Below are 13,266 nucleotides of genomic sequence, written 5' to 3'. Positions count from 1 at the left end.
ACGCGCGTGTACAGAAAGCCTGTGTGCTGTGCACACCTGTGCTATAGGTGCTGAGGGCCGTTCAGAGATCAATTAGATGTGGTCATTGCCTTAGATATAACAAATCCCTGGTGACTGAATTGACTTCTACTCCAATAACAAAAGCAAAGGAGTGGAGAGAGAGAGGGAGGGGGAGAGAGGGAGGGGGAGCACCGACTGTCCTAGTAGCTCGTCTCAGCATCTCAAATCGGAACATTCGAAACTTGGACCCGTGAGGAATTTATTTTGATCTCGGAGGAAACGAAGTGAATTTTAGTATTTTTACAAAATAGCCGGACAGTTCTTACTCATATTTAAACTTATTTCTCAACCATCTCTTCTGTCCTGTCCAGAGATCTACCCTAGTAAACTCCGTACCTCCCTTTACGTGACTGTCATTTAGGTTTCATTTTAATAATGTGATGAATTCTTTCTCCAGTGCCTGTTTTGACTCCTTGCCCCAGCCAGTTCTTAGTGAAAATTCAGATTGCTTTGTGAAATTCCTTCAGAAATGGGATTCTATTGGATTTAACAAGCAAATACAAACTGCCATGAAGATACTATTTTGAGTTAATCGCTTTCATTTTGGAGTATGGATTGTTGCTTTATTTATTTAAAAGCCTGTTTTTAGTCTTTCAGTATTATGGTGTCGTTTTCTGTATTTCTCTTGAAATCGTTGTGTATGTTGTTGCATTACTATTTTTCCTTTTTAACTGTCGTTAACAAATAGTGTAAATGTTACCATCCTAAGTGTACCGATTAAGTGGACTTAAATGTGAATTGCACTCCCATCGCCGTGGAAGAGACCTCTAGCGCCTTTTCATCCCGCAAACTGCAACTCTGTACCCTTCAAACAAGGCTCCCTGACACCACCACCTGAGGGCTGCACGACCACCCTTCTGTTTTCTCTAAGAGTTTGACCTTATGTACCTCATATAAATGGAATCAGAAAGAATCACCCTTTTCGTAACTGAGTTATTTTATTTAAACTAATATCTTCGTGATGAGCCCTCGTTGTAGCACGTGACAGGATTTTCCTTTTTTAAGGCAACCGTTTCATTGTATGTACAGATACTTTCTTTGTCCATTCATCTGTTGATACAGACTTGTGGGTTACCCCACCTCTTGGCTGTTCTGAAAAATGCTCGATGTAAATACTGCTCTCTGAGATCCTGTTTTCAGGCCTTCTAGATCTGTATCTGGAAGTAGATTCCAGATCATATGGTAACTCTATTTAAAATTTTTTTTTCTTTTGTCTTTTTAGGGCCACACCCGTGGCACATGGAGGTTCCTGGGTTAGGGGTCTAATCGGAGCTGCAGCTGCCGCCGGCCTACACCACAGCCACAGCAACAGGGGATCCGAGCCGTGTCTGGGACCTACACCACAGCTCACAGCAACGCCAGATCCTTAACCCACTGAGCAAGGGCAGGGATCGAACCCTGAGGATGGTTCCTAGTCGGATTTGTTTCTGCTGTGCCGTGATGGGAACTCCAGATATATATATATATTTTTTTTTTTTTTTGAGGAGTGAAGTCTTTAATGTAAAAATAGAAAGTAAAATGAATAGGGAAAGTGTGTTAGCTTGATCTCAGAATGTTTCCTACATATAAGATTGTGTCATTTGTAAGCAAAACTAATTTTACTTATTCCTTTATGAAACAAGTGGTATTTATTTGTTTATTTATTCATTATCTAATTGCTTTGGCTGGTACTTCCAGTACTACGTTGAGGAGAAGTGGCAAATGTGGGCCTTTTTGACCTCCTCCTCCTGGATATTACAGGAAAGCTTTCAGTCTTGTATCTTTGAGTCTGATGTTTTATGTGAGTTTCACATATAGAGGCTTTTAAAAATTTTTTAATTTTTATTAAATACAGTTTATTTACAGTGTTGTGCAACAACATAGGCCTCATTATGTGGAGGTAATTTCCTGTTACTCCTATTTTATTTTATTTTTTAATCATGAAAGTGTATTGAATTTAGTCAAATGCTTTTCTGCATCAGTTGAGATAATCGTGTGGCTCCTGTCCTTTATTCCGTTATATGCACATCACATTGATTTTCCTCTGTTGAACAACCCTTAATTCCAGGTATGGTTCACACATGGTCATGGTATATAACCCTTTTTTTTTTTTTTTGCCATTTCTTCGGCTGCTCTCGCGGCATATGGAGGTTCCCAGGCTAGGGGTCTAATCGGAGCTGTAGCCACTGGCCTACGCCAGAGCCACAGCAACGCGGGATCCGAGCCGCGTCTGCAACCTACACCACAGCTCACGGCAACGCCGGATCGTTAACCCACTGAGCAAGGGCAGGGATCGAACCCGCAACCTCATGGTTCCTAGTCGGATTCGTCAACCACTGCACCACCACGGGAACTCCGGTATATAACCCTTTTAATGTACTATTGAATTTTATTTCATAGTATTTTGTAGAAGATTTTTGCATCAAGATTCATCAAGGATGCTGGTCTGTAGTTTTCTTTTTTGTAGTGTCACTGACCAAATGATACTGTAGTATCACCGAGTTTGGTATCAGGCAATGCTGGCCTCAGGGAATGAAATTGGGAGTGATCCCTCCTCTTTTATTTTTTGGGAGAGTTTGAGGGAGATTGATGTTAATTGTTCTTTATTTCTTTATTTTCCTACCAACAGTGCGTGGGAGTTCCCTTTGCTCCACATCATTGCCGTCATTTGTTATGTGTTGGCCTTTTAATTATGATCGTTCTGGCAGATATGAGGTGATAGCTCATTGTTTTTTTGATTTGCATTTCCCTTATGATGAGTGGTGTTGAGTGCTTCTTCATGTGTCTGTTGGGCATCTGTTAATGTCTTCTTTGGAAAAATATCCAGATCGTCTGCCCATTTGTAAATCAGTTTTTTTTTTTTTTTCAGATGTTGAGTTGTATGAGTTCTTTGTATATTTTGAATATTAACCCCTTAACAGATATGCCATTTGCAAATATCTTCTTTTATTCAGTAGGTGGCTTTTTATTTTGTGGATAGTTTCTGTTGCTGTGTAAGAGCTTTTTAAATTTTATTTTATTTTTTATTTTATTTTTGTCTTTTGTCCTTTTAGGGCCGCACCCATGGCCTATGGAGATTCCCAGGCTAGGGATCTAACCGGAGCTGTTGCTGCTGACCTACGCCAGAGCCACAGCAATGCAGATCCAAGCTGCATCTGCGACCCACACCACAGCCCACAGCAACGCCGGATCCTTAACCCACTGAGCGAGGCCAGGGATTGAACCTGTAACCTCATGGTTCCTAGTCAGATTCGTTTCCACCGCGCCACAGATGGGAACTCCTGTGTAAGAGCTTTTTATTTGATGTAGTCAAATTTGTTTGCTTTTGCTTTTATTTCCCTTGTTTGAGGAGATATGCTATATATATATATATATATATATATATATATATATATATATATGTATATGTACATATGTGTGTATAGACTGATGTCCAATAGTTTACTACCCATATTTTCTTCTAGAAGTGCTGTGGTTTCAGGCTTTATATTTAAGGCTTTAACTCATTTTGACTTTATTTTTGTGCATGGTGTGAGAGAAGTCCAACTTGATTCTTTTGCATGTAACTGTCCAGTTTTCCCCACACCATTTATTGAAGAGGCTGTCTTTACTCCACTGTATTGTCATGCCTCCTTTGTTGTAGATTAATTGCCCATGTAAGTCTGGGTTCATTTCTGGGTCTTCCATTATGTTCCATTGGTCTATGTGTCTGTTTTGGGGTCATTAACACATTTTTTTGATGACTGTAGCTTTATAGTATGGTTTGAAACCAGGTGGCATGATACATTTAGCTTTCTTCTTTCTCAAGATTGTTTTGCCTAATCAGGGTCTTTTGTGTTTCCACTCAAATTTTAGAATTATTAGTTTTAGTTCTATTTCATTTATTTCTACTTTAAACTTTATGACTTCTGCTAACTTTGGGTTTTATTTTTCTTTTGCTAGTTCTTTTATGAGTGAGGTAATGTTGTAATTTGAAATTTTTCTTGTATTCTAAGATAGGCTTATATAGCAATAAACTTCCCTCTTAGAACTGCTTTTGCTGTGTCCCATAGATTTTGGACCATTGTGTTTTCATTTTCACTTGCCTCAGGTGCATTTTGATTTCTTCAGTGAGCCACTGGTTGTTCAGTAACATATTGTTTAGCCTCCATGTGTTTGTGTTTTGCAGTTTTCTCCCCTCTAGTTGTTTTCTGGTCTCATAGTGTTGTAGTCAGAAAACATGCTTGATATGATTTCAGTTTTCTTAAGTTTACCAAGACTTGTTTTGTGGTCTAGCATGTGATCCATCCTAGATAATGTTGCATGTACATTTGAAAAGAATATGTACTCTGCTGCTTTTTTTTTTTTTTTAATTTTTTGGTTTTTTTAGGACCACATCCCAGGCTAGGGGTCAAATAGGAGCTGCAGCTGTTAGCCTATGCCACAGCCACAGCAATGCCAGACCCGAGCCACATCTGTGATATACAGCTCATGGCCATGTCAGATCCTTAACCACAGAGTGGGGCCAGAGATCTAACTCACTTCTTCATGGATACTAGTCAGGTTCGTTACCACTGAGCCAGAACAGGAACTCTTACTCTGCTGCTATTAGAAGGAATTTTTACATATAAATTCATCTAGTGTAGTATGTCATTTAAGGCTACTTTTTTCTTACTGGTTTTCTGTCTGAATGATCTATCCATTTGTTAAAGCCTCCTACTGTTATTGTGATACTGTTGCTTTCTCCCTTTATATCTGTCAATATTTGCTTTAGGTATTTATGGATATGTATTTATAATTGTTATATCTCCTTGGATTGACCCCTTGATCATTATATGATGTCCTTCTTTGTTTCTTGTTACAGTCTTTGCTTTAAAGTATTTGTGTGTGTGTGTGATATAAATATTGCTACTCTGGCTTTATTCTCATTTACTTTTTGTCTTTTTTGGCCATGCCCATGCATGTGGAAGTTCCCACGCCAAGGATCAAACCTGTGTCACAGCATTGACTCAGGCCACTGCAGTGACAACACTGGATCCTTATCCTGCTATGCCATGAGAGAATTCTTTTCATTTTCATGGAATGCCTTATTCATTCCTTCACTCTCAATCTGTGTCTGTCATTGGATCTGAAGTGAGTCTGTTTTACACAGGTTATATATAGGTCTTGTTTTTTTATCTACTTAGCCACACTTTGTCTTTTGATTTGAGTATTTAGCCTCTTTATATTTTAAGTGGTTATTGATAGATACTTATTGTACTTATTGACATTTTGTTAATTGTTTTTACATTGTTTTTGCGGTTATTTTTTGTTCCTCTCTTTTTCTTTTATTCTTTTCCTTTGTGACTTGATGCCTATCTTTAGTGTTACATATGAATGCCTTTCTTTTTCTCTGTGTGTATCTATTAAAAATTTTTGGTTTGTGGTAATTCTGAGGGTTATATGTAGCTATATATATGTGATTATTTTAGGTTGCTGGTCTCTTAAGTTCATACCCATTTTAAAAACTTTGCATTTCTATCCCCCCCATTGTGTTTCTTGTTTTTCACATCCTATTTTATATAATTTTGTTCTGTGTATGCCTTAACTACTTATTTGGGTATAGATGACTTTACTTTTGCTTTTAAACTTCCTACTAGATTTATACATGGCTGACTTACTACCTTTACTATATATTTTCTTTTACCAATGAACTTTTTCTTTTTGTAATTTTTATGTTTCTACTTGTAACCTTTCCTTTTTTGCTTCGACAAATTCCTTTAACATTTCTTGTAAAGCTGGTTTGGTGGGGCCAAAGTCTTTTAGCTTTTGCTTCTCTGTACAGTTTTTCATCTTTCCAGCAAACCTGCATGAAAGCCTTGCCAGGTAGAATAGTCCTGGTTGTGGGTGTTTCCCTTTCATCACTTTAAATACCTTATGCTACTCCTTACTGGTTTATAGAGTTTCTGCTGAAAAGTCAGCTGATAGTCTTATTGAAGAAAAAGAAAAGACACAGAAAGAAACTTTAGTTAAGTTGGCTGTGGAAGGATTCTCTTTATTCAGATTTGTATCATATGCCCAACCCTCCTCCTAAATTAATTTCTGTAGCTTAAGTAGTCCTAGGCCACTATGCTTAGCTTAACTGAGTCCAATACTTGAAGCCATGAATTTAATTTGGGGATGTAAAAATAATTCTGTGTTACTGTTGCATAACTTTCAGTTCTAAATATTGTATGAGTTTATTGTACAAATGAGCTAATGGAAAACCAGCCAGAGATTATATTTTTTTCCAGCTGCTTTATAAGTAAGTGAGGACACATGATTAAGCTTGAACATGGAATATATACAGAAGCAAACGTGTGTCCCTGTGAAATTGAGCCATAGAATGCTGAGCTTATAATTTACTAGTTTCTTTTTCTGTATTTATTTGGATCACAGGTTTGTCAGTAGTCAGTTCTGAGCTTGCAGATCAGCAGAGTGTCTTAATGGGTGCAGAACACTGAAATGGAAGGAAACTGAACCCCTGAGTGACCCTGTGGAAAATGCTTTCACATAGGCCTTGAGTGTTGGAACTTTGTCCTGTCTTCTAAACAACAGCAGCAGCCTCCTACTTGATCTCTATTTTCAGAATCCACTTTATTCTTTCTCTCCTCCTGCCACGGGAAAGATGGTCCTCAAGCAAAGCTCTGAACTTGCCTAATGACAACTCTTAAGACTCTGCCTGTGGAATTATGCCCATGACTCAGCTCCCAACAGATCCTTCAAGCTCTTCTTCCGTGATCGGTTACACTGGCGTCCTTGGGCTCTGGCTGATTCCTGGAAGTCACTCCTGCTGCTGTGTGTTTGCTCATTCCCTTTCTATGCTCTTGGATTGCATGTCTCAGTAAAAATTAACTCATGTTTTGCAGGAAAACCATCGGTAGAAATAAATTGTACTTTAGGGCAAGATTAGTATCTAATCTTTAACACAGGGGAGAATAATACAGTTTAGTAAATGCTTTATTGGACATTTGAGTCCAGGGCTCTGTGTTCTGTCTTATGGACACAGCGGTGAAGAAGGTAAAGGAACAGAGGCGAGGTGGAGAGACACTAGGACACAGCATGGTGATGGGGACTTTCTTCCCTCAGGCTGTTGAATCAAATGTTAATCTCTTCCAGAAATGCCTGCTCACAGACCTGCTCAGAAATAATGTTACACCAGCTGTCTGTCAAAAAATTAACAATCCCCAAATTTGAGAACCAGTGTTGGTACAAATGATGTTATACTAGCTAATACCATGAAAATAATTTTCTAGCTTACAATAAGTGCTATAACTTCCTTTTTTTTTTGTCTTTTTGGTTTTTTAGGACCAAACTTGTGGCATATGGAGGCTCCCAGGCTAGGGGTCCAATCAAAACTGTAGCCGGTGGCCGACACCAGAGCCACAGTAATGCGGGATCTGAGCTGTGCCTGTGACCTACACCACAGCTCATGGCCGGCTCCTAAACCCGCTGAGCAAGGCCAGGGATTGCACCCGCATCCTCATGGATGCTAGTAGGGTTCGCTAACTGCTGAGCCACGACGGGAACTCCGAATGCTGTAACTTCTTAAGGCTCACACGCGTATATGTTCCTTATTATGTCCACCTCCTGTTCTGTACTGCCAAAAACAGCCCATCAGAGCAGTGCCAAAAAGAAATGCAGAATCTCAAGAAAGAAAAATGACTTCATGAAAAAAAATGTACCGCACAAAGCATGTTTTGCTAGTGCCTGGGCAGCTGCATCTTTTAAGAAAGGATATTTACATCTAAATGTTTCCTCCAAAATGACACATCCTTTTAGAAGACTATCAAATTCTTCATTCTACTTTTCTCAGGACTTAACTGTTCCTCCTTGGAGGCTTACACATTTCAGTACCATTTTCTTGTTATGATTTTACTACATTCGCTGTATTTAGCACATTGGATGACTGATGGCCCCTAGAAAGAATGTCTGTTTTTGTTTACTCATTGATTTATTCATTCCATCAATAAACACTTATTGAAAACATGCTAAGTACCACAGACTGACTCCGTAAGACCTTGTCAAGTGTGATATACTCTGAGAGAGATAAGTGGTGAGTTCTAAATTATATTTAGGTTAACCTTACACTTGTGAGTTTTCTGTGTGTGTAGATATGGAGAGAGATAGAGATACAGGTAGATACTGGGTAAACATACATAGCTCTGATTTCTAAGTTTTGCTTTACTGGCCTGGGTTTCACTCGCTTCCACATGATATTTTTTACAGGAAACATGTCTTTCTGGCATTACCTTATTACATTATTCCAGGCCCACTTTTCATTTTTGCCATGGAAACAATAAAATCACAGGGAATTATGACCATATTTTTCATTAATCAATTGTTCCATGAACATTTAGAAGGAAACTTAATCCACCAAACTCCATACCTGTGCTGAGAAAACCAACCCTAAGCTTATTCACTGGGGCTGCATGCCTCGCCTTCCTCCTCTGAAGCACTTCCTTCACTCTGGGCCTGTGCAGAAAACGATGCTTCTTGTCTTTGCAGGATTCGTGCAAATTTGATTTGCAACAAGGTAGCGCTAGGTTGGATTAAAGAAGATTTAAAGGCATGGGAGCTGCAGTGATGCAAAGAGTCCTGGAAACAGAAGGCCTCCTCCCCGTGGACGTGGACGAAAGGCTGCCCCTCCAGGGATCACCAGTTCTCCCCATCTGCAGGGAAGAATTCTCCAAATCCCCAGTTCCAACGGGCCCCGAGTGTATCAGGTGGTTCTTTCTAAACTGGAAGTGCTTGGTCCTTGACCAGCCGACAGGGGAAAAAAATCTCTTACTCCATATTGATAGCATGCCAGAGGACCAGCTGGGTAGTAATTTCCAGGTGCATGAAAAACATCTCTGTTCCTACTTCACCGCCTGCAGAGACGAAGATCCCCAAAGAGGGCATCACTGTCACTGGGGACCAGGAGTCCCTTTGTCCTAAGGCTACCTCTGTGCTCAGTATGTGTGGGGCTTTGCTTCTACTGTGGCTCATCAGCATGTGGTTTTTCAACAAGGCTTTAAAATGCAGCTCCCCAGTCTCTTCAGATATAAACTCATGGGAGAGACTGGCTGGGATGGTGCCCACATTCCAGCCCCACATGTGTCAGGTTGGTGAAATGGAAGGAGTCTCTTCTTCTGAATCAGCTCCATCCTGGGGGCATGCTTTATGCTGTCTGCTGCTTTGGACTCTGCTCTGCTCGAATGAACTGCTTGTGGTTCTACAAGCTGGATTTAACTCTCAGCCTCTGCACACAGTGCACAGAAGACGCTTTTGCTTCCTCATCTGATTCTCCTTATTCTCGAAGCCCTGTTCCTCCTTACAGGGTCCTGTTTCCTAATTTTCTGAGACTGGATGAGGTGACCTTCAGTGTGCTGCCTTTGTACCTTGCATGCTCTCCCTGCTACCATAGCGCCTCTCATAGAGTTGTGGCATCGAAATTACCCATGTACTTTAGTCTCTCCTACGGTCCCTTGATCTTGAGTATTTGGTCACCGTCATATACCTTTGGTTCTTTGTGCAGAACTCACCGTATCAAAATCTCATGTTGGCTGAATAAATAAATCCAGGAATTGCCGTTCAATTCGCCATGTCTTCACATCATTCCCTGCTCTCCCAGGGTTCTCAGAACACTGGACAAGGTTGAAGAATTAGTGCAGAAGGGACTCCCTGAAGCTGAAAGGACAAGCCTGCTCCTCCGAACCTGAGCGGCTGAAACACATGTGCTCTGTGGCCTCTAACTTCCTCCCGTGGCAATTGCAAGGAATTAAGCTATTGCCACGGGCTCACAGACTAATAATGGGGCTTAAAACGGTAAAGTAATTACCAGAATCATGAAAGCTCCTCCTGGTTCCACCACAGGTTTTTAAAAAATGTGTTCAGTGTGCTTCTGCTGAAATGAAATCGGGCTTTTTCTGAGAACCCGTATCTCACTTAACATGATGCCCACAGGGTGACGGCCTGGTGGAACCTGCACGCTGTCCACTGAACCATGAGACAGCAGCTCTGCAGCCAGTCTTGATGTCTCAGCTCTGCTTCCTGAATGGGGGGGGGTGAGGTAATTCTTAGACACCTTGCAGTTTCTCCAACCAGCACTGCAATGAGAAGTCCTACAGCTGAGCCAGTCCCGAAGCCCGTTGGGATCCCCTAGAGAAACGTGCTGCAGACAGCATGTCTGGATGGTCTGGAAAGGGACGAGGGGCAGGGAAAAGCTCTGTCCATCTGCCTAGCACGAGGACCGGCAAATGGAATGTGAAGCACTCAGCACGCGAGAGCCGACGTGGAACTAGTGCTCTTTGTACATCAGGAAGGGAACAAGGGTGAGTCGGAGGACAAGTTATCCGATGAGGTGGAACTAGTGCTCTTTGTACATCAGGAAGGGAACAAGGGTGAGTCGGAGGACAAGAAAGCCGAGTCAGAGGACAAGTTATCCAGTTTGAAGTTCAAGCATAATTTGTTACAGTTGCCATACACCGGAAGAAAAGGCTCCAGGTAAAAGGTCTCCCACACAGGGGAAATTTAAAAAATAATACAGACTTACCACATGGATAATACAATGATCTCTCTTCCTGTTTGCTCACCGGGGTGAAATGTTGGATGCTGCACCTCTGTGTCCCCCCACACCAGGGGGACAAAGACACTTTGTCGTCCCAACTTGCCTTTCCCACATGAGTATTTTGATATAATAACCGCCTGTCTGTACCCAGTTGAACACTAATGTAGGATGGGCTTTGTATAACGTTTTTGCTCATTAAATGCTTGTCTAGCAAATGAATGACCAATGGATTGTGATACTCAATATATAGCAGAAACTATGTCTTGAATAAATTATTTTCTTTTTCAAAAGGGAAACTACTTTCTTATTGTGTGTGTTTTTTTACTATTGTAAAACAATTTGCAGTCATTGAAAAAAATTCACAATACTCAGAGAAGCACAAAAATTAAAAAATAATCTCTAATTCGAGCAAGTAGTAAAAAATGAGATTAATTTAGCAGTATTCAATATATGCTTCCAGGCATTTCTACACTAATATTTGATTTATGTATTTTTCATAAGAATAATTTTATATCTACCATAAAGTGAATTTTATCAACCAACCTGTCCAAATTTATTATGAATAATAACTTTAGTTTGTCTGGAAAAGAGTTTGTGGAGTAGAGAGCAAATTCAGTGGTTTCATGTTGTTGGTAAATTAAAATTTTAATCAACAAAGGTTGTTCTCACTGTAGCAAGTTAGAAAGGAGAACTTTTTGGGTTTTTTTTTGTTTTTTAATGGAGTAAGTGAAGCTGGTACATGCATATAAGGAGCCCGAAAGTGACTAGAAGGCAGGAGGAAATTTCACCCTTTTTCTATTGCCAAGCAGGTAAGAGCCTTTGCACCGTTTTTAGCCAGTAAGTGACACGTTTCCTTGGATCATTGGTCTCCTGTTTTCCCCTGAGGCCTGGAGGGCACATCTGCTGTGACGTCCTGAATGTTCCTTACCTTCCTTCCCAGAGTTCACTGTATGCTCATTGAAAATGGCAGTAGCTATCGTAGAGGTCACTGCCCTCATCTGAAAGAATAATAAAACTGTTCTCATCTGCCTGAGAAAACATGGGTACAGCCAGGACTGAACCTAGATTAAGTTCTCATTTGTCAGGGAGCTGGAAGCCCTGGCGTTCTGGGTGCTCCCCCTTCAGCAGAGGAGGAACCCAGGCATTTGGAGATAACTCTGGGTTGGAAAGCTGCGAGTGGTTTTATTTAGAGCCTGGAGTTTTGTTTACATTCAGTTTATAGAAAAAAAATACTGGCTCTTCATTTCTAAAGAAACCCTCTGGAAAGGGTGTAGGGAAATGAGCTTTTTCCAGTGAACAAGCAACTGAAATTCACCTTTTTTTTTTTTTTTTTTTTTACCCTGCATCGCACACAGTTCACAAGAAGAGTCAACTGCCCCTGGAACTGTTTCTTGGTTTCAGATAAACAACAGACTATTGGTCTGGAGAAGCAGCAGGTGATTTCTCAGCATTGACTCTGTTTCAAAGCAGCCCTGCCCTCCTTTCACTTTCAGTCTCACTTTGACTAACAGGAACTAAAGTTACAAAGGTGCCTTGTCCTTAAATTGACACAAGTTTACAGTCATAAAAAAGATAGGGATGAACTATGGACCTTATAGTTTGCAAAATATTAATCAGAGTAAGGTAGAGAAGGGAAGAAGTGAGACAGGCAGATTAGTGGTGATACAGCCCCAAACTCTGTGGACACAGTGACTGGTTATTTCAGGACCTGAGCCTATTTTCCTGAAAGTTCAGTTGCCCACTTTATCTTAATTTGGGATCTGGCTGGCCATTTTCTCGTTATTTCACAAAGCCATCTAGCTATTACCAGATGACTGTGACATTGGAGAAGCAGCAGTGCAGGGTGGACTCACTGCGTTTTTCTTTGTTGTGGGGAAAACACAGTCATAAATGAAGCCCCAGCTGGCTTATTTCTTCAGGTAAAGACGTCTCCCAGATTTTTGAAAAATTCAGTGTGTGTATAGGATGGGAACGGACAATGGCTCAGCTCGACAGTCAGCAGCGGGTGCGGCATCATAAAGGGAACACAAGCACCCTGATCCGTTTGCGCCAGAACCCCGGAGGCCTTCCTCCACCCCCTTCTGGTCATTACCCTCCCCCCCTTCCAGAATAACCACTTTCTGGCATTGGACATCGGCGATTGGATTTGCTCGCTTCTGAACGTCACAGAAATGGAATGAAGCAGGCAGCCTGTATGACTGGGGCCAGCTCCTTTCTCTCTAACAACCAGGAGGCTCATCTCCAGCACTGGGTCTAAGGGTAGCGTGGTCAGTTCCAAGGCTCCAAGGCACATGCCACTGGACAGACATACCACTTATCCATCTGATTTACATTCGAATAGTTTTCAGTTTGGAGGTATTAGAAGTACAGCTGAAACGGTCATTCTGCGGATGTCTCTGATAAACATGTGCATTCACTCTGATGATCCCGTACTGAGGAATGAAACGGCCCGGTCGGTGGGGTACGTAGCTTTAGCTTCACTGCATATGACGCCAAACAGTTTTCCCGAGGGGGCGACTCCGTTTTCAGTTGCCGTGTAACAAACACTCCAATCCCGCTGACTCAAAACAACAGTTCTGTTCTTCCTCACACGTTTGTGAGTTGGGTGCCTTGTTCCGCTGGACTCGCCAGGCTTCTCTCCTGGGGCCGCACTGTCCGGGTGACCAGCTGGACGTGGA

This window comes from Sus scrofa, chromosome 4 (assembly GCF_000003025.6).
Source record: "Sus scrofa isolate TJ Tabasco breed Duroc chromosome 4, Sscrofa11.1, whole genome shotgun sequence".
Classification (NCBI taxonomy): Eukaryota; Metazoa; Chordata; class Mammalia; order Artiodactyla; family Suidae; genus Sus; species Sus scrofa.
Note: the sequence above shows the minus strand (reverse complement) of the source record.